The 26,507-nt window shown below is 52.4% G+C and overlaps 1 protein-coding gene across 2 annotated transcripts in view; it reads right to left on the reverse strand.

Annotated features, from left to right (window-relative positions):
* Window positions 1-26,507, reverse strand: part of LOC138472476 (neurotrypsin-like) — a 1,741,737-nt gene that overhangs the window by 1,102,196 nt on the left and 613,034 nt on the right. The window lies entirely within an intron of this gene.

A 26,507-nucleotide genomic window follows, 5' to 3' on the forward strand; every position in this document is an offset into this window, starting at 1 on the left:
ACGAAGATGATAATGTACAAGACACAAAGACAAGAGCAAGAGCACACACCGGAAATCATGTGATAAGATATGAACAACCTGGAGTGAAAGGAGCTGAAATCAGATGGGAAATAAGCCCAGGAAAAACTGCAGAAGAAATTTGAAGATGGAAGGACAGAGGCCAAATGCAGATTTGGGGATCAGTACGGTCTCCAGACGGATGGGAGGAAGGTGTGGTTATCTGCAGAGCATAGGTAGTAATTGGTTGTTACAAACCAACCATTGACATTGTGACAATGGATGCAAACCTTTATGGCCAAGACTTGCTAAACTCCTGACATAGGTCAAAGATAAAGGAGGGCCCTTACAGATAGTGCCTCTGGACAGTGCAAAGCTGTGTTTCAGAAACAATGGCACAAGAAAAGTTGGACAGAATCAAAATTGTGGCTGAGTCTTCAATGTGCCAGGAATGAACATTGGGACAGCAGTGATAATGTGATAATGGATCACTACTGGGCCTATGGATCCGGAGTTTATATGAAGCTGCCCAGAGATGTGGCAGACAGTGTTCTATAGTAAACGTCCATGTTCCAGTGTTGGTTATTCCTAAAAGTGACTTGAACATTGGTGAATTTCCAAAAGCAGATGCTCACCTGAGGAAGAAGAGATCTGCTGAGCTGATAAATCGGATGAAGAGAGATAACTGTTTCTCAGCTAAGTCAATAGAAGCTTTTGATTCCATTCCATATGAACACAGATTATTCAGTCAGACCTCATCGATATTCACGATAATCTTCATGCCCAGGATCCAGACAGCAGCAAATACCAAGTGGTTACAGATAACCAGATGGGAATTGTTACAGACGATCAATTAACACTACCATAAAGGGATTCAATCCTATCAAGGAAAAGCTGAGAGCCATACGACTGATGACTCTTCAGAATAGGTATGTCCTGGACATGATAACAGCTATGAATGGGGGTGTTTGTGCAAAAATTGGAGAATCCTGCTGCACATTCATACCTTCTCATGATGACGAGAATGGCACCTTGACAGTGGCCATAAAGCTGCTGATGAAGCTACACATCCAGATGATAGATGAAGTGGAAGACATTGCTGATGACAGTTGCTTTGGATCAGTCTTCTCATGGGTTCCACAATGGATGGCGGACATGTTCAAGATCATTGGAGCCCCGATAGTGATGGTTTTGCATAGATTTTGTGTGATCAGGATAATAATCTCACAATGTAAGAAGACTGCAAAGAAGGCTTTAGGAATGAAGATCATGATGGATGTTGCATCAGGATGGAAAATGAATGAACTGACAGATTAAGATATCAGAGACTATGTGAAGGCCAGCATCCATGCACCTGAGGGAACGAAGTTCCTGTACCCAAAGAATAACAAGAAGTATGTGGGGAGATGGATCTACTGTAGTCCAAAAGGACAATGCACGCTTATGTCCTGGAATAAAGATGAGCATGTGAAATCAGCAGGATGCTTAAAATGAGTCATAAAGATATGGGTCCCAAAAAAGCATTTCTTCAGATGAGGATGTCTAGATGTGAAGGATGATGGGAGAGTGGTCAATGAATCCCCCAGAGGGGGGAGTGTAGAGGTGGAGCCAAGTACCCACAATCAAAGCTCTGCCCCCATGGTGACTATATGTTGGGAGCCAGAGTGTGAGACACGTGCAGTACCAGTGAAAATACCTATACCGAAAAGAATCCTGGAAGTGAGGTACCCATTGAAAAAACCATATATGCACTCACGACAATATGATGGTCATTTGAATGAAATCCCAGAGGAAGTGTGAAAACGAGTAAGAAAGAAGTTTGGTAACGTCATGCAAAGTAGAGCTGACACATCCAGAAAAGAGGCTGAGGACCTAAACATTCTATTAGATATAAGAAGGAGGTGTTAAAGATGAGCAACATTTCGGGCTTCAGATGAAGATGCTCATGCTACAGAAACGATGAAGAGAATGCCAAGTCTTTTACAATTGTACAGATGCAGTAACGCAAGCAGACAATGTATTCTTAAAGGCTGGCTACATAGTGACTAGATTGCAGCAATTCGCCAACATATATGCATAGGAATGTATAGACTATGGGTGTTCCATAACGCACTTTAGCAGAGCTTGGACCCAGTAAATAGAAAGGCTTTTCAGTGTGGCACAGTTGGAAAATGACTTAATGATGGAAGTAACATTCAAGAGAAGCTTAGCTGGCACAGCACCAGGAAGTCAAGGCCACAGTGAGCTTGGATGTTCATGCAGTAGCTACAAATCATGTGAAAAGATGAAACTCCTGTCTGAGGAAAGCAGCAAGAACATTGAGGACATCAGAGGTTCATCATTTAATAGTATTTAAAATACAGAAACGCTCTGAAATGTGGTCTCCTTTCACATGGTCGAATGAAAATAGATACTGAGTTGAGTTACATCGAAACAAAGAGACAAAGTATGCCTATACTCCCTTTTATTCTCGGGCATGAAGAACATTTCCTCAGGCATGGAGAGCAAACCTCTTTTTACCACCTTGACAATCTTGAAATCCTCTACACAAACTTTACAGAAGATACACAAATCCTGCTAAAACTCTCTGGTTATCACACCACTGGCTGTGAAAACCTCAACCGAGTCTACAGCATCATTCAGGCCTGGATGGCTGAACACCATCTCTGCTTAAATGATGGCAAAACCTCTCATAGTACTTTCCTCACACCATCTCAAACACCTGGATGCCGCATTTGCATCATTTTCCACAGATGGTTACCCTACCAGCGTGTAAAGCCACATGAAAACCCAGGACGTCTACCTAGATGCAGATCTATCCATGCACAATCATACCAAAGCCCTCACCTCTTCAGCAGCTTATACCACTAAACTCATCAGCCTCAGCAGGAAATTTCTATCCACAGACAATTGGCTTACCCTTGCCAGAGCCATTATAGGCAGTAAACTGGATCTTTGCAACGCCATTCTTGCAGGCACTTCTTCCAAAAATGTTGCAAAACTGCAGCTGATCCAAAACAATGCACTCCGGGCCATCTGGGGTTTAAAGTGTTCGGACCACATCTCACATGCTACATGGGAGGCTCATTGGCTGCCAATTGGAGCTTGCAATGAGTTCATTATCCTCTGGTTAACACATAGATGCGTCTACAACGCTGCACCAACCTTTCTCACCCAACGCCTCCTCAAAAGATCAAAACACCTCAGCCTACGCTCCTCCTCCACCCTGACTTTAGCCATCCTCAGATTCACTAGCAAAAGAGCAGAGGGAGCCAGCTTCACAGTCATCGCCCGCACTCTTTGGAACTCTATAACCTTCTAAATCCAAGAAGAACTATCCTACTTCCTTTTCAGAAAAAAACGAAAAGCCTGGCTGTTCGACAAATACAACTAATCTGACATTGGGTGACCTTCCTGTTCTTAACCCTCCTTGACTGACTCTTGTATATTCATATGTTCTGTACCTTTTTTTTTCTCACTAAGTTGTACCAGTGCCGTGATAATTACAGGTTTGGGCACTGTCAATAAATGCAATAAATAAATAAATGAATACATTCATGGCTACCCTTCTGTTCATATGACGTGCTTCTATCTCATTAAATCCCCTGTGTGAAAGGAAATAAAGACAGAAAATGTGCAGTACTTTAGTGACATTCCCTGAAACGCTACATGGAAAGGTCATTTTCAGATTCTTTCTTTAACTCATGAAAAGTACATGGAGTTAATCATACAGGCAATCATGCCTGGGTAAAAGGTGTGGGGTTATGCATGCATAAATGACAGTCTGAAAAGATTCTAAGGGGGAAGAGTGAGAAGCAGGAAGTCTACAATTCCTGGCTCTCACCCCAGAAAGGATACGTGAAACCTCAAGAATGGTATGGTGATGTTTATTTGCAAAGCACCTATACAAAGGAAAGTGTTTCAAAGCACTGAAGGAGGGAGGGAACAAGGCGAAAAAAACCAGCAGTCATTCACAGTCCTTGAATTTTTGAACGACTCAAGTCTGCCTATAATAGAATTAACAGTGTAGATAATAGCAAATAGGTCTGACGACGATTCTGCGATTGTACCAAGTTCATTGAGGTGCCACCATGCAAGGAGGGGAGACAGGGCATGTAGATAAACAATCTTCAAGGCATGGTACGTTCAGAACGTGGAAGGTCAGATGTAAGAGGATTGAGGAGTAATTTGTGTCTTTGTATTGTCTGTCTTTCTGATCATAGGGAGAAAAGATTTGACAAAAAAACTCTCTACATACGCACGGTTGACTGGGGGCAGAAAAACACCTCTAGTACTTTAAAGTTCCCATAAAAGTGATCACAGTACCTCATGTAAGGGTGTTTCACTATCTTGGAATTAGATTTAGTGATACTTTCAAAGTAATTCAACATGAAAAAGCAGGAAACCTCTATGAGACAAGCCATATGTGGAATCGTAAGATGTCTTGCACACTTTGTAACTCAGCCTGTGGATTTAATAATGAAACGATTCCAGGCCAAAGTTCAGTCCATTACAAGATATAGAAGGGCCACCTGCAGGAATACCTTATTCCGTCCCAATCGACTTGTGATTGTCCATATGGAAAATTGAAAGGGCCGCTCTGACCCAGTTACTCTTTGAGGACCTACTAAAATGTTAGAATGTGCCTTTGATGCCATAGTTGGTTCATGTTAGAGGTGCCCTAATTAAGGTTGGAGCCTCTGAAGTATGGGCATTTCGAATGTGTAGAGCTAAAAAGGAAATTCATAACCTTTAACAATTCTTCACTGAACACTTATGCTGGTAAAATTGAGAGCACTGAATAAGGTAATACTCCAAATATGGCATATGGAGCGGAGTGGTGAGGGAGTGTCATTGGTGGTCGAAGATTGATTTTCTCAGTGTCAGGTGTGGAGGAGGTGCTTGTTTGTCCAGCGTTCAGCAGCAGCACTTAATCCCCACTCTAGAGTGGAGCGCTGAGCGCAGTGGTGAAGGAGTGGTAATTTGTGATCCATGGCAGTCCTGGCGGGACAGATGTTTTGTGTGCTGATGAGCTAACAGAATAATGCAGTAACTATGTACTATCTTGTAATATTATACAGCTGAGCCCTCCAATGTCCTTGGTAAACTACATTTGAACTTATATTAACATCTAACACAACACACTGCTATAAAGGTTTGTGTGTACCATGCGTACTCCCACCTCTAACGTTAGTACTGAAGATCATAATTGACCTATTTAGGGGCTGCGCAGACTTAAGTTTTTATGTGCAAGTACCATACCATTCTGCCTGAGTACCGCCCTGATGTAAAGATTCAACCTAATTAATGGGTCGACCTGTGAGATCCACGAGAAACATTGCGGTGAAGCCGCCCCTGCTTCGTACATACGGCCTGAGAACTCGTTACAATATGCGAGTGGGCACCAATACAGCCCAATTAAAATCCGGAAATCCTTCTAAAAAACAGAAGAAAAACGATTTACCTGCTAAAGCCGATAAATCGACAAAAGGAAAAATTATGGACTACTTTGGACCACCTGTTTTGCTGTCCTCGCCTAATCTGGAAATTAACAAAGAATTAATTCCTGTATCTGCAAATTCCCCTTCTATTTCTGTGGGATTTGATAATAATCACACACTCCTGCATTTGTGTATGAGTCTCAAGAGAGGAAATGATAAGGAAACTAACACCACACTCAACTCTTTGTTTAATTTGATGGACGATGGCCATAATTCTACTAATTTATCGGCAATGCCTAATCTGAAAGGGCAATATGTAAATTCAACTTCCCACTCTGATGACAGTACAGCATATGCTAGCATAACCTCTGTCTCTGAGCACAAGGAGCATGATGTGCATTCTTTTAATCCTAATTTAAACTCCATCCCAGTTACTATTGATGCAGTATTTGGACTTTGCTCTTCTATTGCCCAGGAACAAGTCATGTTTAAAACGATGCTGACTCGCTTAGTAGATCTCTTTCCAAAAAGCAATATAAACCAATTAACTAACCAACCAACTATTCTGGAGGATTCGGATACCAGTGTTCAGATGCTCCTGTCCATGCTAATTTAAGATAAGGATTTGGTAGATATCAACACTGATTTACAACCTCAATTAAATAAGGGCGAAATTGAGCCGGTCTAGCATATTGTGAATACTCAATCTATTGAGAATGAACTGAGGTATATGTCTGACGTTTCTATGGTACTTATTGCCCCAATGAGTAAAATACTCTTAGGAGTTCGGAAGCAAAGGAAACTAAGAAGAAAAGAAAAGTGTATAATAAGGCACCAGTTAAACGTTAAACAACCAATGATGGGGATCCCTCAAAAACATGATGACCATAAGGGCAATAAGGAAAAACTTCATTCTGAGTAAATGGTTGTAAAAACATCAATTGCGCATATCAGTAGTCCATTCAAGCATTTAGTGCACCCTTTGGATAAATAGCCTTTTGTCCCTAAATCTATATCAGATAAAATAGGAATTGTTGGATGTCTCTTCCGATTTTATTGCCTGGCAAAGTCATTCATCCTGTACACGAATATAGGCAAAGTATTCATCACTCAGTGGCTATTCAATGTGATGCCCCTAAAGCCCAAGAGTCTACTGTGGCAGAATTGAATTTTGTAAAGCAAACTAGAAATGAAGCATAGCCACAAGCCTCTATGAGTGTGTCTCATAACCACGCAAAGCAGCATGAATCGGAATTGATTAATAATCATGGTCGAGTGTTCCCACGGATTCGGTGTCTGCAACTTTGGAGTCCACTTCTAGGGCTGGTTTGTCAGTTAGATACCCGGAAGACATCGATCAACGCAGATATTCGTCTGTTACTCAGACTTCTAGGTAGGAGCCTACACGATTTTTGGATGCTAAGCACATCAAAATCGTTGAGTTAAAGCCTACAGTGGCTAGCCCTTTTTTAAAATCTTTCATGGCTTACAGAACTGTTTCACCAAATTCCTTATTTGACAATTAATTCCTCTGGAGATATTGAGTGATTAGAACTGCCACCATAGTATAGTCAATCAAATTGGGTTCTGGCTTCATTTGTGTCGCTGGTTGTGGAGGAACGAATTTGCAAAAATGTGAATTTTATTTGGGAATGGGGTATGAAGTATCTGTTTTCCAGTTTAATGAGAAAGCTGCCATAGGAAATCTTGCTTCTTTACCTCAGACAACCACTCTATGAACCATCACCTTACTTCCAATCCTGGATATGTGCAAAGATCTAATCTACCAAGAATGATGGGCCAAAGATCTAATCTACCAAGAATGATGTGCCATTGGATACCGGCTGTATGTGCTACAAATTGATCAACTAAGGACAATGCTGATACTATTTTTACTGTGATCTCCTGGAAATTGAGGGGTTTCCACTAATTTCTTTCTAAAAACTCGGGTAGAGCTGCCTGAATGAAGTCACATCTTTTCTGTTGGCAGGAAACCTGACTAACTTCCCCGTTTCAATTGGATGGGTATGCCCTGTTGTTTAATTTTTCGTCAGTCCTTTAATGGGGTGTCAGCGTGGGGGTTTGTGCATTGGTATTAAGTGTACATACTCATTGAAATCCTTGCATAATGTGAACACTCACAAGAACCTCCAATGTGCTATAATGTGTACATTTCCTATTGCTAGTAGTGGTTACTCCCTATTTGAATTGATGGGACATACTAACTGGAATTTGGAAATAATTATCAAAATATATTTACCCCTGAATGCTCGACATGTGATTAAGCATGGGGTTTTGGGTAAGGCTGGTATTCCATACGACATTTTAATTGCAAAGAAGAATTAATCTAATGCTATGCTACGTAAAACTAGAAGAGATGATGCCATGTCCAGTTTGGTTGAAAGAAAAACTATAGCCTCCATCCATAATAACTACAAACAGTGGTTCCGAAATTATAGATTGCAAAAAAGTACAGCTAATTGGAATTACATTAACACATTAATGAGAACTCACGACTGCAAAAAAATGTGGGCTCTCTTGCGAATGCATAGATTGGGTATTACTGCCACCAAACTATGTGGAATTTCTGAAGAAGATTGGGGCATCTATATTGAGAAAATGTATTGGAATATTAATGAGCCTAAGAGTATGTTGGCAAGCAGTTTACTAAGCCCTGTGTAGGGACATTGGTATTTCATTATGCTAAATGCAGATATTATCAATATTATTAACAAGTTTGAAGTGTTGAGAGCCACTGCCCCATATGGTCTTTGTAATACTTTCATAAGAGATGAACCTACATTATAAGCAGATCTACTGCATGAACTGTTCTGCCATATATGTGTGGTGGGAGTAATTCCAAGTTTGTGGCAGCAGTCTACTCTTGTTCGTATGTTCAAGCGTGGGATGTGTACCCTCCCTAGCAACTATAGACTGTTAGCCATGCTTGATTGCAGCGCCACAATATTTTCCTGATTATTACTTGATATGCCCTTGGTAAACTACATTTGAACTTATATTAACATCTAACACAACGCACTGCTATGAAGGTTTGTGTGTACCATGCATACTCCTACCTCTAACGTTAGTACTGAAGATCATAATTGACCTATTTGGGGGCTGCGCAGACTTAAGTTTTTACGTGCAAGTGCCATACCATTCTGCCTGAGTACCGCCCTGATGTAAAGATTCAACCTAATTAATGGGTCGACCTGTGAGATCCACGAGAAACATTGCGGTCAAGCCGCCCCTGCTTCGTACATACGGCCTGAGAACTCGATGAATACTATCGACAAAAGGAAAAATTATGGACTACTTTGCACCACCTGTTTTGCTGTCCTTGCCTAATCTGGAAATTAACAAAGAAATGATTCCTGTATCTGCAAGTTCCCCTTCTATTTCTGCGGGATTTGATAATAATCACGCACTCCTGCATTTGTGTATGAGTCTCAAGAGAGGAAATGATAAGGAAACTAACCCCACAATCAACTCTTTGTTCGATTTGATGGACGATGGCCTTAATTCTACTAATTTATCGGCGATGCCTAATCTGGAAGGGCAATATGTAAATTCAACTTCCCACTCTGATGACAGTACAGCATATGCTAGCATAACCTCTATCTCTGAGCACAATGAGCACGATGTGCCTTCTTTTAATCCTAATTTAAACTCCATCCCAGTTACTATTGATGCAGTATTTGGACTTTGCTCTTCTATTGCCCAAGAACAAGTCATGTTTAAAACATTGTTGACTCGCTTAGTAGATCTCTTTGTCGGACAGGAAATCATATCATGCCTCCTATACTGTAAGAATATATGTATATTGACCTACGCCAAGTCGCTTTGCGAAGAAATCTGTGTTATGATATGATATGATATGGTATTTGTAACGCGCCTATACACAGGTGTTTCAAGGCGCTACGAGCAGGGAGGGGAGGAACACGGGGAGACAGACAACGATCCTACTAGGCCAGGTGTCATTCAGATCGCGCAAGTGCAGGGGTGGGGGAGGGGGAAAAAGTGCAAGGGGAAGGGGAGGGGGGGAAGTGCAGTACAAGGTAAGTGGCGTAAAGTAATAAATAAATAGGGCCAGCTGGTGGCAAGTGCAAGGTAAGTGCAGAACAAGTGCTGGGGAAGGGGGGGGCTGTAGGGATACAGAGGCAGTCCCGCAGTGCAGAGGGGTTCCAGGGCATCAGTGCAAGTGGAGAGTGGCTGGGCCCAGGGCCGAGGCCGTTTAGAGAGGTCCAGTTGCAGGATCAGTGCAGTTTCAGTGAAGAATATTAGCTGTTCAGCAGGGGAGAGGGAGAGAGAAAGCAGAAGCAAAGAGGAAGGTTTTGAGGTGCTTCTGGAACCGGAGATGGTTCTCCTCGAGTTTCAGGGTGGCAGGAAGGCTGTTCCAGAGGGAGGCCCCTGCCGCGGAGAGAGATCTACCCCCAGCTCGTTGCTTCGAGAAGCGGCTGACCCTGAGGGAGTTGGAGGCGGATGAGCAAAGGGCGTTACAAGGTCTTGACCTTAGATCAGTGTAAACCGCCATTTTAGGACCATCCGCCATTTCTAGATTCTCTCTTTAAAGTCACCCTGTGTTCTAAGATGGTGGACAGTGTCATTTTGAATGTAACATGGCCGTCTTGACCTCTGTGTACAAGCTAATATGTAACTTGCATGCAGGCCACATGTTGGGGTCATAAACTGAGAACTTGTTCTTCGTTGACCTGTGTATAGAGGATTACCTATGCCAATGAAGCTAATCTGCGAGCACATGTTAAACATAATGTAGTCAAATACTGAAATGTGAACACTTGTTTAACTGCATTGTATAGAAATGTATGAGAAGGTTCAACGAGAAATCCAAAGACATACTGTTGCCATTGTAACTTGTTGGTAAATGAATTAATGGTAAACCCTAAATGTATAGATGTATGAACTCGGCATGAACCCTAGATCTGTGATGTATTAACTTGTAGGTGGGCTGGACATCATGTTTTGGACTGTATAAAAGGTGCGACTATTCTAATGTACAGCCCCACTCACTAAGTACACCGAACAGGGCTGGAGTTTGCTGTGTTGTACTGAGGACCGATAGCTATCTGTTGCTTTGTCCTTTGAAACTATTCAGTATAGAATAAAGATCTTTGTATCTTTCTTTGTAACCCGCGTTTGGTGTGTTTCCTTTAGGGGTACTCAGCATCGATATCTTCTTTTTGATTTCACAGATGGCGCCCGAATAGGGACCCTCAAGATTGATGCCAGCTCGTTGAAGGTTGACGAAAGCTATCAGACCGGGATGGGACGGTGTAAACAAAAAAGGGGCCCCTTTCTGAATGAGACGCGACACCTCAACAGTGCTGCATGGCCCGATCCTTGGCCGGTGAGCTCGTGGTCCGATTCGGCATCTTGACGAGGTTCCACATATCGAGGCGGGCAGATTTGCCGAAATCACCAAACACGAGGTAAAATTCGTTAGAAGAACTTTGTAATCCTATCGGACCTCCTTAGGATTGATCAGGTGAGTCGTGACCCGATTCTTAAGTATCCTGATAATTTGTTTTGGCGCATTGTATCTGCAAATACAATTATTGACCAGGTAACACCAGTATTTTGATATGCCTGGGAAATTGTCTACCTGCTTCAGGGTGTTATTCCGCAGCGATAGACAATCTTTGGAATTTAGCCGTCTGGCACCACAGGAGGGGTCACCGGCTTGTGCTATGTACTGTAAGCATGGCATTGGTAGTATAGTGTTTAAAGATATTTGGCACAGACAAACTAGACATGCTTCCGAACTTCAGTGGCTGATCAATGGTAGTTTTGAAATCCCTCGTATTGAGTATTTAGAGTCAATTTTATTAAAGAAAAAGGCTAGACCTGCAGCATTTGATGTATTACCGAATTGGAAAAAAGAAACTTTACAGCTGCTTAAGAGTAGGGAAAAACATGCGCGCTGTCATAAGACGAATGCTGACAAGGCGTTGATTATATGACCAAGATAAACAGTCTGAGTCAGCTAGGAATATGGATAGGGCTTTCTCACTTGGCATTCAGAAAATCTATCCTTCTAAAGACTTTCATGTTTCCGACAAACTTATCGACAAATTGTTAAATGAACGAAGGCCTGGTGCCACTGCGCCACCTCCATATGTTCCTCTTCCTGCTGGTTTGCCTCTTCCTGCTGTTATTCCTGCTCCTCCTGTTGTTCCTCTTCTTCCAGTCGTTGTTACTCCTTTTGTTGCTGCTCCTCCACCTGCTCCTCTACCTTTTCCTATTGCACCAGTGATAGTACCTCCGTTGAACTTGCCTGCTCTCCCTCTTCCAAGTGGTCCTGCACTGCTTGTAGTAGATCAGGGAGCGGGATCGAGGGTTGTCACTCGCAATACTGTACCTCCAGAGAAGAAATGTGAGTTGATTGCGTGGGCTAAGCATTGTATGGAGGGGGGTGATCGAGCTAATGTTTTTGCCATATTTTCTAATATGGACAATTTTCCTGAGAGAAATGTTTTTATTGAGGGATTAGGGATTCATTTGTGTGTAATGTGGGACATATTAAACAATACAGATCTCCCACAAGGGTGGTTGAGGGATCTGAACACCTTAGCATTCTCTAGAGACACTGTGGAGAAAGTACAAGAGCATGTTGAGAGGGTATTTGAGTATAGGAAGGAGTTGGAAAGGTTACAGAAGGAGGACGAAGATGAAGATAGTTTGGACATTATGTGTGTACAGAAGCGATTTCTCCCTTGTCATAAATCGATATCTGAGGAAATGCGAATTTGCACGAAGGACGCAAATAGATGGATCTCAGATTTGTCAATAACTCCAGTTGAAGTATATGACACGTATAGTCAGTATACGACAGAAATGCAGAGGAAAGTGATTCAGGTAATGGTAGAGCACCTACAGGATGAGTGTGTAAAAAGAAAGATAGTTGTCCCACAGAGTTATTAAGTATTTATAAGAGAGCTTTTTCACTTGACACTTCTTCGGCTGCTTTAGCACTCGATTTGGCTCTGTTGCTTAGTAAGCGTTCAGAGTTGCCTACTTCTCAGTTGCCTATGAGAGAGGTTCCTCTGACACTTCTCCCAAAAGTCGAGGTTCCGGCGGATGTTGGAACAGGTGCGCAGGCCTATGAAATTCCTGCACATTATGGGGGTAATTCATAGAATGCAGCGCACAAGTGGCGCACGCGGCTGGCGCACAGTGTGCGCGTGCAAATCCCTGCGCCAGCCGCGTGCGCTAAAATCCATTTCCGCGCACAGCGTATTCATGGATTCCAGCCACCAAAACCAGCCGTGGCGCACAGTGGCGCAGCGACCCTGCAGCAGCGGCAGTTACGCCCCCAAGAACGCGTCTCGCGCAGGGAAAAGCCATCAAAATCCCCAATCCAGCGCAAAGGGCTGCGCTAACCCTGTACCAGCACGGCAAGCGGGCTACGTGTATCACTGGGGTGCGCGGGAAGTACCTCACGCGATTGGCCCCGTGCAAGCAGGGTACGCGTATTTCAGGGGTGCGCGGGAAGTTCCACACACGATTTCAGCAGGGTACGTGTATTTCGGGGTGAGGGGGAAGTTTCACACGCGACATCAGCAGGGTACGTGTATTTCAGGGGTGCGCAGGAAGTTCCACACGCGATTGGCCCCGTGCGAGCAGGGTACGCGTATTTCAGGGGTGCGCGGGAAGTTCCACACGCGATTCCAGCAGGGTACGTGTATATCAGGGATGGGCGGGAAGTTCCACACGCGATCTCATCAGGGTACGTGTACTTCGGGGTGCGAGGAAAGTATCACACGCGACATCATCAGGGTACGTGTATTCCAGGGGTGCGCGGGAAGTTCCACACGCGATTCCATCAGGGTACGTGTATTACAGGGGTGCGCGGGGAGCACCACACGTGAATTGCACGTGTGAGTCCTCCCAGGTGTTCCCTCTACACCCTCCACGGCCCCTGCAGGTGGCTCACACCACAGGGGCCTACCCTGCACATGTCCTGCAGGCACCCCATCCACCATGGCCATGCCCCCCAGCCAACCCACATGTCAACTTGCACTACTGCCCACCAACGCATGTCCCCCTGCACCCCCAGCCACCAGGGGCACCCTCCACCAGGCCCCCACCCCCCTCACCCCCCAGCACTGTGGGGCACCTGCCAGCAGGCCCCCACCCATGTCCAACTCATGTTCCCCACCACCTCCACCCCCCAGCACTGTGGGGCACCTGCCAGCAGGCCCCCACCCATGTCTCCCACCCCCCCACCCCCAGCACTGTGGGGCACCTGGCAGCAGGCCCCCACCCATGTCCAACTCATGTTCCCCACCCCCCCACCCCCCAGCACTGTGGGGCACCTGCCAGCAGGCCCCCACCCATGTCCAACTCATGTTCCCCACCACCCCCACCCCCCAGCACTGTGGGGCACCTGCCAGCAGGCCCCCACCCATGTCCAACTCATGTTCCCCCCCCCACCCCCCAGCACTGTGGGGCACCTGCCAGCAGGCCCCCACCCATGTCCAACTCATGTTCCCCACCACCCCCCAGCACTGTGGGGCACCTGCCAGCAGGCCCCCACCCATGTTCCCCACCACCCCCACCCCCCAGCACTGTGGGGCACCTGCCAGCAGGCCCCCACCTGTGTCCAACTCATGTTCCCCACCGCCCCCACCCCCAGCACTGTGGGCACCTGCCAGCAGGCCCTCACCCATGTCCAACTCATGTTCCCCACCCCCCCCACCCCCCAGCAGTGCAGGGGCACGCTCTACCAGGCCACCACCCATGTCTCCCATCACCCCCACCCCCCAGCACTGTGGGGCACCTGCCAGCAGGCCCCCACCCATGTCTCCCACCCCCCCAGCAGTGCAGGGGCACCCTCCACCGGGCCCCCACCCATGTCTCCCACCCCCCCACCCCCCAGCAGTGCAGGGGCACCCTCCACCAGGCCCCCACCCATGTCTCCCACCCCCCCTACCCCCCAGCAGTGCAGGGGCACCCTCCACCAGGGCCCCACCCATGTCTCCCACCCCCCCACCCCCCAGCAGTGCAGGGGCACCCTCCACCAGGCCCCCACCTATGTCTCCCACCCCCCCACCCCCCAGCACTGTGGGGCACCTGCCAGCAGGCCCCCACCCATGTCCAACTCATGTTCCACACCCCCCAACCCCCAGCACTGTGGGGCACCTGCCAGCAGGCCCCCACCCATGTCCAACTCATGTTCCCCAAGCACTGTGGGGCACCTGCCAGCAGGCCCCCACCCATGTCCAACTCATGTTCCCCACCCCCCCCACCCCCCAGCACTGTGGGGCACCTGGCAGCAGGCCCCCACCCATGTCTCCCACCCCCCCCACCCCCCAGCACTGTGGGGCACCTGGCAGCAGGCCCCCACCCATGTCCAACTCATGTTCCCCATCACCCCCACCCCCCAGCACTGTGGGACACCTGCCAGCAGGCCCCCACCCATGTCTCCCACCCCCCCCACCCCCCAGCACTGTGGGGAACCTGGCAGCAGGCCCCCACCCATGTCCAACTCATGTTCCCCACCCCCCCACCCCCCAGCACTGTGGGGCACCTGCCGTCAGGCCCCCACCCATGTCCAACTCATGTTCCCCACCACCCCCACCCCCCAGCACTGTGGGGCACCTGCCAGCAGGCCCCCACCCATGTCCAACTCATGTTCCCCACCCCCCCACCCCCCAGCACTGTGGGGCACCTGCCAGCAGGCCCCCACCCATGTCCAACTCATGTTCCCCACCACCCCCACCCCCCAGCACTGTGGGGCACCTGCCAGCAGGCCCCCACCCATGTTCCCCACCACCCCCACCCCCCAGCACTGTGGGGCACCTGCCAGCAGGCCCCCACCCATGTCCAACTCATGTTCCCTACCGCCCCCACCCCCAGCACTGTGGGGCACCTGCCAGCAGGCCCCCACCCATGTCCAACTCCTGTTCCCCACCCCCCCACCCCCCAGCAGTGCAGGGGCACCCTCCACCAGGCCCCCACCCATGTCTCCCACCCCCCCACCCCCCAGCACTGTGGGGCACCTGCCAGCAGGCCCCCACCCATGTCTCCCACCCCCTCCACCCCCCAGCAGTGCAGGGGCACCCTCCACCAGGCCCCCACCCATGACTCCCATCCCCCCACCCCCCAGCAGTGCAGGGGCACCCTCCACCAGGCCCCCACCCATGTCTCCCACCCCCCCACCCCCCAGCAGTGCAGGGGCACCCTCCACCAGGCCCCCACCCATGTCTCCCACCCCCCCACCCCCAGCACTGTGGGGCACCTGCCAGCAGGCCCCCACCCATGTCCAACTCATGTTCCCCACCCCCCCACCCCCCAGCACTGTGGGGCACCTGCCAGCAGGCCCCCACCCATGTCCAACTCATGTTCCCCACCACCTCCACCCCCAGCACTGTGGGGCACCTGCCAACAGGCCCCCACCCAGTCCAACTCATGTTCCCCACCACCCCCACCCCCCCAGCACAGTGGGGCACCTGCCAGCAGGCCCCCACCCAGTCCAACTCATGTTCCCCACCACCCCCACCCCCCAGCAGTTCAGGGGCACCCTCCACCAGGCCCCCACCCATGTCTCCCACCCCCCCACCCCCCAGCACTGTGGGGAACCTGCCAGCAGACCCCCACCCATGTCTCCCACCACCCCCACCCCCCAGCAGTGCAGGGGCACCCTCCACCAGGCCCCCACCCATGTCTCCCACCCCCCCACCCCCAGCACTGTGGGGCACCTGCCAGCAGGCCCCCACCCATGTCCAACTCATGTTCCACACCCCCCCTGTTGTATGTCAGGCAGGTATCGTCGATTGCAGGAAATAAGTCAATATAATCGTCAGGGACGGGTGCATGCAATGAATCAGGAACGGAGGCAATGTGTTGCTAACAGGTTTCTTTATTTCTCGAACTGCCGCCCGAGGCGGTAACCCCGCCTCTCGCACCACGTGGGGCGCAGCCCACTCAACCGTAATAGATAGAGGACTGTTCCTCTGAATATGTGATAACAATGAAGGTAGGACATTACATCTCCCCCCTCCTTAAACAAACACTTCAACGGCATTCAATTGGATTCTTCAATCCATCTAATGGGTCTGCGGATGACCCTCTTGGATGGGCTGCGCACCGGTGGGGCTGATCTTACCGTTGTGCTGTCGCTTTCACTGCCACTGTCATCCGCGTCTCTTTCCTCTTCATGATATTCAAAGTCTGTGTCCGATGAGTCGTCTATCGATGTTGTTGAGGTGTTGACGGTGGTGTCAGTGCTGTTGAAAGTCTTGAAAAAGGATGAATTTCTGGTGATTGTGCCATTTGGGCTAGCGGCGGTTATCATCGACCCTTGGGTGTGGGTCACTATCATGGGATCTGGCTTGAAAGCAGGCATGTCCTTCGTGACCTGCTTTTGTCGTACTAGTACTTGGTCGCCAATACAGATAGTGTTAGGTCGGGCACGTCTTCGGGCATCTGTGTATGTCTTCATCTTGACCTTACTTTCTTGATCCTTGCTTCTGGCCTTCTTTATGTATGTGGACTCATCCTTCCTTCGCACATGGTGGGGAAGTCTTGTTTTGATGACACGCCCGAACATTATCATTGATGGGCATTCACCAGTTGAGCTATGCGGTGTGTTCCGATACTCTCGTAGTAAGGTACAGATGGCTTGCATGAATGATCCATTTGTGATGGAGCAGATTTGTAGAGTGTGTTTGAGGTTTCCCATGAAACGTTCTACCATTCCATTCGCCTGTGGCCACAGTGGTGTGACTTTGTGGTGTTGAAAACCTAGATGTTCTGCGAACATGGCAAAATCATGGCTCGTGAAGGGAGGTCCGTTGTCCGATTTGACTCTGGATGGGATGCCATAGTCAGCATACGTTTTGTCCAGCGCAGGTATAACGGACTGTGCACTGGTCGAGTGAACCAGATGTACTTCTGGGAATCGTGACATTTCATCAATGATCACCAGCACGTATTTACCGTTTGCCAGCGGCCCAAACATATCTACGGCCACTTCATCCCACACTTGCAGCGGCATCTCCGATGTTTTGAGTGGCTCGGGAAACGTGCGCGGTGCCACCGCCTGACATGCTAGGCATTTCCGTAGTAGCTGTTCTACCCGCTCGTCTATGGATGGGAACCATACCTTTGTTCTCAGTTGCCTCTTGGTCGACACTATTCCTCTGTGTCCTGCATGGGCGATCTCTAGTACCTGATCTTGCAGGGTTTTCGGAATGACTATTCTGTTTTCTTTTAGTAGTAGGCCTTCAGGTGATGTGGATAGAGTATGACGGACAAGTTTGAATGTGCAAAAGTGTTGTTCCTCTTCCGTGGACAAGGAAGATGCCCCTTTTGTTCTGATCTGCCATTGGTTCGATTTTATGCAAGATTGTACTATCTGGAGTAGTCCGTCCTTTTGGGTTGCTTCCAGCAGTTGTGCCGTAGTGATGTATTTGGGTAGCGCACTGCTGATCAGGTATCTTAGATATTGGTTTGCTTTGTGTGATTGGCGTTCATCTTGAGCTGGGAGCGGGTAACGTGATAGGAAGTCGGCGGGGTTGTTGTCTTTGCCCGGTCGATGTATTATCTTGAATGAGTACTCTTGTAGCCTTAGACCCCATCTGGCAATTCGTGGTGGCATTCTCGCAGTCGGCTTCCCATAGATGGTGGTGAGAGCCTGGTGATCCGTGATTATGGTGAATGGTCGTCCATACAGAAATAGATGATAGTGCTCGCACGCCCACACTACCGCTAAGCTCTCCTTTTCGGGTTGGGAGTATGCGCATTCTGTCTTGGAGAGGCTGCGGCTGGCGTAGGCTACAATTCTTCTTGGCAAGTCAGGTGGTGCACCACGCCTGGATTGTGCCAGGATTGCTCCTAGTCCAACTGGGCTCGCATCTACTGTGAGTTCCGTGTCGAAGTCAGGGTTGTAATTAGCCATGCAGGAGGCCGTTGCGATTCTTTTCTTGATTTCTTGAAATGCTTCTTCACAGGTATTCGACCACTGGAATTCTTGATGTTTCCCGGTTAGGAGTCGAAGAGGCGTGCTTACTGAGGCGAAATCTTGTATATATCGGGTGCAGTAGCTCGCCATTCCCAGGAAGGAGCGTACTGCTGAAACTGACGTGGGTGTGGGAGTCTCAACTAGTGCCTGAACCTTTTCCGGGCCTGGTTTCAGGCCATCTTTTGAGAAGATGTGTCCAAAGAATTTGAGAGTGGATTTGCTGATTTCGCATTTGTCCGGGTTGAGTGTGAGGTGGGCATTCTCCAGCGCCATGCAGACTCTCCTCAGTGTGTCATCATGGCTCTCTTGTGTGATGCCGAAAATCAAAATATCGTCCGAGTAGTTTAGACAGTTGGGAATGTGTTTTATCACTTGATGTATTTCATTTTGGAATATTTCGGCAGCCGAGGATACTCCAAAGCTGAGTCTTTTGTATCTGAACAGACCTACGTGCGTTGAGAAGGTGGTAATATATCTTGAAGTAGGGTGTAGTTCTAGCTGATGGTATCCCTTATTCAAGTCTAGCTTGGAAAACACTTTGGACCCATGCAGTAGATGCATCATATCAGTCATTCTTGGAGCCAAATGTCGTTCCCGCTCTATGGCTACGTTGGGGGCCCTCATGTCCACGCAAATGCGAATGCTGTCCTTGTTGTCTTTCTTCGGCACGGGTACAATGGGAGACACCCAGGGGGTTGGTCCCGATGCTGGCTCTATGAGGTCCTGCTGCAATAATGACTGAATCTCGTCCTCCATGTGTCTTTGTATGTTTAATGGTATACCTCGGTAGTGTTGCGCTGTCGGGGTTATTTGGGGATTGATGTGTAATTTTACTTGTTTGTCCTTTAGTTTGCCTAACCCCTTGAACAGGGAGGGAAACATTTGTTTTATCATGTCTTTGGGGCTGGTCGTGTAAGCCGACATTATTTGATACATGATTTGAATGAGTCCCATTTGAATCGCAGACTTGAAACTCAGGATGCTGCCACCTGGTACGTCCCCTTTTATGACGTATATTTTGATCTTCTGACTCTTGTCTTTGTACTGACAGTGTGCCATAAACATCCCTTGACAATTGAGAGGCGTGTTGGAGCCATATGAATATATTAATGTGTCTGATTCCTTCAGTGACTTCTTGTGGTTGAGTCGTTTATAGGTTTCATCATTTATGACATTAACTGTTGCCCCTGTGTCAATCAGGAATTCTCTATTTTGCCCGTTTATTTGTAGTAGCAACGTGGGACTGTATTCTGTGGCTATGCTGTTTCCAATGGCATGCACGTATCCCCTTTTCCTGTCCCCACTGGATGAGGATGAGTGCGAGTCTCGCCTTCTGAGGGGCGAACTTTCTAGATGTCTGATCTTCTGTCTGGAATGTCTCCTGCTTGCGTGTTCTCTTCTTTCTTCCCGCCTTCTCCCCTCCCGTGGCGTGTCACGGGATGAGCTTTGAGATTGGTGTCTGGATACTGTGGGTGACTGTCTCCTGCGAGATCTCGGGCTTTCTCTTGTTGAAAATCGGTCTGACCTCCTCGTGTCCCTGTGCATTTCAGTTGGTTGGAAGAAATTTATGTTTCTGCATACAGATTGAAAGTGGTTTTCACCTCCGCACTTGTCACAGTTGTGTCCTATGGCAGGACATGGACCGACATGTGGATACTTGAAACCGCACCTATAACATTTCTTTTGTTCAGTGGGACGTGGTGCTTCTTTGGATGTTCTGATGGGGCACATTGATGCCGTGGAGGCGGACTGTGTGATCTTGATGTTATCCAGTGATTCAGTCTGTTGCATGAGGGCAGCGTCCGCTCGAGCGAGTTGTAGTATCTCTTCTAATGTCCTGCTTTTTTGCAACAATTTCTTCCTGAATTCTTGAGATGCGCAGCCGGCAATGGTTTGGGACTTTATTGCTTCTTCCGTTGAATATCTGTCAAAATCACAATATTTCGCTCTTTTTCTGAGACGCATTACAAAGCCGTCCATATTTTCGCTGCTGTCCTGTGTGGAGGTGTGGAAAATGTGTCGTTCATAGTCGACATTTCGCAAAGGTGCGAAATAAGCATTTAAAGCATCAATGATACCTTGGAAAGTGTCTGTGGCAGATTCAGGCATTTCAAAGACGATGTCTCGTACTACTGGTCCTAGAGAGTGGAGTAGGATTCCTCTAAGTCGGCGCTCCTCCCTTACCCCTGATGCATCTATGTAGACATGCAGCTCTTTGAGCCATCTGGCCCATCTGGGGGCAAGGCTGCTTGTGTCTGACATGTCAAATGGTGGCACAGCCAGTAGTTGTAGCGATTCTGAGCCACAGTCGTCTTTGTGAGTGGCTTGACGGGGCGTGGAACTGGAGGAGGGGCTTAGGATACCACTATCCAGGTTGTCTTCAGACATGTTCGCTTTCTGTCTACTGCCAGCGATGCCTTGTCTGTCCGCTGTTAGCGCAATTCAGCAATGCGGTCTATTGGGATTGAAGTATATTATGCGCAGGGGAACGTCCTGGCGTCTTGCTGTGTCGTTTCCAGCCAACCGCGTGTTATGTGAAGTTCGCACACGTGGTTGGCCCTTGATGCAGGTGTTGCTGTGGAGGTTTGGTGAGCGTGATGAAGCTTCGCGCGTGCTGGGCCTGAAAGTAGGTCTGCGGCGAAATGTCAGTAAAGCGCGATGCAATTTCGCGCGTGCTGGGCTTGATAGCGGTTCTTTGGCTGCGTAGCGGCATACGCGTAATCATTCAGCAGGTCACCACGTGTGATACGCGGCGCGTGTAACACGTGGGTTGGCAGCTTATTGTCTGCATTAAAAGCTGCTTACGGGTCAGGGCCTCTTACTTGAAGTCAATGTTGTGCCGCGTGCTTCGTAAACGGCTCCAGTGCAGTAAATTAGGCGGCTGAAGTCCTGGAGTCAAGGACTGACGACTGGCAGGACTTTCGTGCTCCGGCACCGGATTATGAAAACCTCGTCGCCATTGTTGTATGTCAGGCAGGTATCGTCGATTGCACGAAATAAGTCAATATAATCGTCAGGGACGGGTGCATGCAATGAATCAGGAACGGAGGCACTGTGTTGCTAACAGGTTTCTTTATTTCTCGAACTGCCGCCCGAGGCGGTAACCCCGCCTCTCGCACCACATGGGGCGCAGCCCACTCAACCGTAATAGATAGAGGACTATTCCTCTGAATATGTGATAACAATGAAGGTAGGACATTACACCCCCCACCCCCCAGCACTGTGGGGAACCTGCCAGCAGGCCCCCACCCATGTCCAACTCATGTTCCCCACCCCCCCCACCCCCCAGCACTGTGGGGCACCTGCCAGCAGGCCCCCACCCATGTCCAACTCATGTTCCCCACCCCCCAGCACTGTGGGGCACCTGCCAGCAGGCCCCCACCCATGTCCAACTCATGTTCCCCACCCCCCAGCACTGTGGGGCACCTGCCAGCAGGCCCCCACCCATGTCCAACTCATGTTCCAGACCCCCCCACCCCCCAGCACTGTGGGGCACCTGCCAGCAGGCCCCCACCCATGTCTCCCACCCCCCCACCCCCCAGCAGTGCAGGGGCACCCTCCACCAGGCCCCCACCCATGTCTCCCACCCCCCCCACCCCCCAGCAGTGAAGGGGCACCCTCCACCAGGCCCCCACCCATGTCTCCCACCCCCCCACCCCCCAGCACTGTGGGGCACCTGCCAGCAGGCACCCACCCATGTCCAACTCATGTTCCCCACCACCCCCACCCCCCAGCAGTGCAGGGGCACCCTCCACCAGGCCCTCACCCATGTCTCCCACCCCCCCACCCCCCAGCAGTGCAGGGGCACCCTTCACCGGGCCCCACCCATGTCTCCCACCCCCCCACCCCCACAGCACTGTGGGGCACCTGCCAGCAGGCCCCCACCCATGTCTCCCACCACCCCCACCCCCCAGCACTGTGGGGCACCTGCCAGCAGGCCCCCACCCATGTCTCCCACCACCCCACCCCCCAGCCACCAGGGGCAGCCTCCACCAGGCCCCCACTCATGTCCCCTATTACCCCCACCCCCCAGCAGTGCAAGGGCAGCCTCCACCAGGCCCCCACTCATGTCTCCCACCACCCCCACCCCCCAGCAGTGCAGGGGCACCTGCCAGCAGGACCCCACCCATGTCTCCCACCCCCCCATCCCCCAGCAGTGCAGGGGCACCCTCCACCAGGCCCCCACCCATGTCTCCCACCCCCCCACCCCCCAGCAGTGCAGGGGCACCCTCCACCAGGCCCCCACCCATGTCTCCCACCACCCCCACCCCCCAGCAGTGCAGGGGCACCCGCCACCAGGCCCCCACCCATGTCCAACTCATGTTCCCCACCCTCCCCCACCCCCCAGCACTGTGGGGCACCTGCCAGCAGGCCCCCACCCATGTCCAACTCATGTTCCCCACCATCCCCACCCCCCAGCACTGTGGGGCACCTGCCAGCAGGCCCCCACCCATGTTCCCCACCACCCCCACCCCCCAGCACTGTGGGGCACCTGCCAGCAGGCCCCCACCCATGTCCAACTCATGTTCCCCACCACCCCCACCCCCCAGCACTGTGGGGCACCTGCCAGCAGGCCCCCACCCATGTCCAACTCATGTTCCCCACCACCCCCACCCCCCAGCACTGTGGGGCACCTGCCAGCAGGCCCCCACCCATGTCCAACTCCTGTTCCCCACCCCCCCACCCCCCAGCAGTGCAGGGCACCCTCCACCAGGCCCCCACCCATGTCTCCCACCCCCCCACCCCCCAGCACTGTGGGGCACCTGCCAGCAGGCCCCCACCCATGTCTCCCACCACCCCACCCACCAGCAGTGCAGGGGCACCCTCCACCAGGCCCCCACCCATGACTCCCACCCCCCAGCAGTGCAGGGGCACCCTCCACCAGGCCCCCACCCATGTTTCCCACCCCCCGCACCCCCCAGCAGTGCAGGGGCACCCTCCACCAGGCCCCCACCCCCCAGCACTGTGGGGCACCTGCCAGCAGGCCCCCACCCATGTCCAACTTATGTTCCCCACCACCTCCACCCCCAGCACTGTGGGGCACCTGCCAGCAGGCCCCCACCCAGTCCAACTCATGTTCCCCACCACCCCCAACCCCCAGCACTGTGGGGCACCTGCCAGCAGGCCCCCACCCATGTCCAACTCATGTTCCCCACCACCCCCACCTCCCAGCAGTGCAGGGGCACCCTCCACCAGGCCCCCACCCATGTCTCCCACCCCCCCACCCCCCAGCACTGTGGGGCACCTGCCAGCAGGCCCCCACCCATGTCTCCCACCACCCCCACCCCCCAGCAGTGCAGGGGCACCCTCCACCAGGCCCCCACCCATGTCTCCCACCCCCCACCCCCCAGCACTGTGGGGCACCTGCCAGCAGGCCCCCACCCATGTCCAACTCATGTACCACACCACCCCCACACCCCATCACTGTGGGGAACCTGCCAGCAGGCCCCCACCCATGTCCAACTCATGTTCCCCACCCCCACACCCCCCAGCACTGTGGGGCACCTGCCAGCAGGCCCCAACCCATGTCCAACTCATGTTCCCCACCCCCCCACCCCCCCAGCACTGTGGGGCACCTGCCAGCAGGCCCCCACCCATGTCCAACTCATGTTCCCCACCCCCCCACCCCCCAGCACTGTGGGGCACCTGCCAGCAGGCCCCCACCCATGTCTCCCACCCCCCCACCCCCCAGCAGTGCAGGGGCACCCTCCACCAGGCCCCCATCATGTCTCCCACCCCCCCACCCCCCAGCAGTGCAGGGGCCCTCTCCACCAGGCCCCCACCCATGTCTCCCACGCCCCCCACCCCCAAGCACTGTGGGGCACCTGCCAGCAGGCCCCCACCCATGGCCAACTCATGTTCCCCACCACCCCACCCCCCAGCAGTGCAGGGGCACCCTCCACCAGGCCCCCACCCATGTCTCCCACCCCCCCACCCCCCAGCAGTGCAGGGGCACCCGCCACCAGGCCCCCACCCATGTCCAACTCATGTTCCCCACCCCCCCACCCCCCAGCACTGTGGGGCACCTGCCAGCAGGCCCCCACCCATGTCCAACTCATGTTCCCCACCACCCCCACCCCCCAGCACTGTGGGGCACCTGCCAGCAGGCCCCCACCAATGTTCCCCACCACCCCCACCCCCCAGCACTGTGGGGCACCTGCCAGCAGGCCCCCACCCATGTCCAACTCATGTTCCCCACCACCCCCACCCCCCAGCACTGTGGGGCACCTGCCAGCAGGCCCCCACCCATGTCCAACTCATGTTCCCCACCACCCCCACCCCCCACCACTGTGGGGCACCTGCCAGCAGGCCCCCACCCATGTCCAACTCATGTTCCCCCCCCACCCCCCAGCACTGTGGGGCACCTCCCAGCAGGCCCCCACCCATGTCCAACTCATGTTCCCCACCACCCCCACCCCCAGCACTGTGGGGCACCTGCCAGCAGGCCCCCACCAATGTTCCCCACCACCCCCACCCCCCAGCACTGTGGGGCACCTGCCAGCAGGCCCCCACCCATGTCCAACTCATGTTCCCCACCACCCCCACCCCCCAGCACTGTGGGGCACCTGCCAGCAGGCCCCCACCCATGTCCAACTCATGTTCCCCACCACCCCCACCCCCCACCACTGTGGGGCACCTGCCAGCAGGCCCCCACCCATGTCCAACTCATGTTCCCCACCACCCCCACCCCCCAGCACTGTGGGGCACCTGCCAGCAGGCCCCCACCCATGTCCAACTCCTGTTCCCCACCCCCACCCCCCAGCAGTGCAGGGGCACCCTCCACCAGGCCCCCACCCATGTCTACCACCACCCCCACCCCCCAGCACTGTGGGGCACCTGCCAGCAGGCCCCCACCAATGTTCCCCACCACCCCCACCCCCCAGCACTGTGGGGCACATGCCAGCAGGCCCCCACCCATGTCCAACTCATGTTCCCCACCACCCCCACCCCCCAGCACTGTGGGGCACCTGCCAGCAGGCCCCCACCCATGTCCAACTCATGTTCCCCACCACCCCCACCCCCCACCACTGTGGGGCACCTGCCAGCAGGCCCCCACCCATGTCCAACTCATGTTCCCCACCACCCCCACCCCCCAGCACTGTGGGGCACCTGCCAGCAGGCCCCCACCCATGTCCAACTCCTGTTCCCCACCCCCACCCCCCAGCAGTGCATGGGGCACCCTCCACCAGGCCCCCACCCATGTCTCCCACCACCCCCACCCCCCAGCACTGTGGGGCACCTGCCAGCAGGCCCCCACCCATGTCTCCCACCCCCCCACCCACCAGCAGTGCAGGGGCACCCTCCACCAGGCCCCCACCCATGACTCCCACCCCCCAGCAGTGCAGGGGCACCCTCCACCAGGCCCCCACCCATGTCTCCCACCCCCCACCCCCCAGCAGTGCAGGGGCACCCTCCACCAGGCCCCCACCCCCCAGCACTGTGGGGCACCTGCCAGCAGGCCCCCACCCATGTCCAACTCATGTTCCCCACCCCCCCCCACCACCCAGCACTGTGGGGCACCTGCCAGCAGGCCCCCACCCATGTCCAACTCATGTTCCCCACCACCTCCACCCCCAGCACTGTGGGGCACCTGCCAGCAGGCCCCCACCCAGTCCAACTCATGTTTCCCACCACCCCCACCCCCCAGCACTGTGGGGCACCTGCCAGCAGGCCCCCACCCATGTCCAATTCATGTTCCCCACCACCCCCACCTCCCAGCAGTGCAGGGGCACCCTCCACCAGGCCCCCACCCATGTCTCCCACCCCCCCACCCCCCAGCACTGTGGGGCACCTGCCAGCAGACCCCCACCCATGTCCCCCACCCCCCCACCCCCCCCACCCTCCAGCAGTGCAGGGGCACCCTCCACCAGGCCCCCACCCATGTCTCCCACCCCCACCCCCCAGCACTGTGGGGCACCTGCCAGCAGGCCCCCACCCATGTCCAACTCATGTTCACCACCACCCCCACCCCCCATCACTGTGGGGAACCTGCCAGCAGGCCCCCACCCATGTCCAACTCATGTTCCCCACCCCCCCACCCCCCAGCACTGTGGGGCACCTGCCAGCAGGCCCCCACCCATGTC

This window comes from Ambystoma mexicanum, chromosome 8 (genome assembly GCF_040938575.1).
Source record: "Ambystoma mexicanum isolate Mex_15411 chromosome 8, UKY_AmexF1_1, whole genome shotgun sequence".
NCBI lineage: Eukaryota > Metazoa > Chordata > Amphibia > Caudata > Ambystomatidae > Ambystoma > Ambystoma mexicanum.